Source organism: Rhopalosiphum maidis, chromosome 1, assembly GCF_003676215.2.
Source record: "Rhopalosiphum maidis isolate BTI-1 chromosome 1, ASM367621v3, whole genome shotgun sequence".
NCBI lineage: Eukaryota > Metazoa > Arthropoda > Insecta > Hemiptera > Aphididae > Rhopalosiphum > Rhopalosiphum maidis.
In genome coordinates, this window is record NC_040877.1 from 53,335,483 (window position 1) to 53,336,315 (window position 833).

The following is an 833-nucleotide window of genomic DNA, read 5'->3' on the forward strand; positions in this document are numbered from 1 at the left end:
TAGTAATATATTTAAAGCCGTTAATCTATAATAAATCCTCCTTTTCCCATCAAATAGTAGTAATATTCCATTAAATACCATAATTTCCCTCAATATTTCCATCAAAAGCCGTTAAACTGCTATAAATCCTCCATCTTTCCATTTAAATCCGTGAAACCGATCTAAATCCTAAATATTCCATGAAAAAGCCTTAAAAATCCATAAAATCCCTTAATTGTTCACCTTCTTTCCATCATAGTCCCATAATATCCATAAATACCTTAATCATCTTCCATATTTCCATTAAAACAAAGCGGTTAATCTATAATAAATCCTCCATTTTCCCACCAAATAGTAGTAATATTCCATTAAATACCATATATTTCCCTCAATATTTCCATCAAAAGCCGTTAAATTGTATAAATCCTCCATACTTCCATTAAATCCGTTAAACCGATCTAAATCCTCAATATTTCCATCAAAAGCCGTTGATCTATAATAAATCCTACATTTTCCCATTGAATAGTAGTAATATTCCATTAAATACCATAATTTTCCTCAATATTTCCATCAAAAGCCGTTAATCTATAATAAATCCTCCATTTTCCCATCAAATAGTAGTAATATTCCATTAAATACCATAATTCCCTCAATATTTCCATCAAAAGCCGTTAAACTGCTATAAATCCTCCATCTTTCCATTTAAATCCGTGAAACCGATCCTAAATCCTATATATTTCCATGAAAAAGCCTTAAAAATCCATAAAATCCTTAATTGTTCACCTTCTTTCCATCATAGTCCCATAATAATCCATAAAATACCTTAATCATCTTCCATATTTTCATTAAAAGCG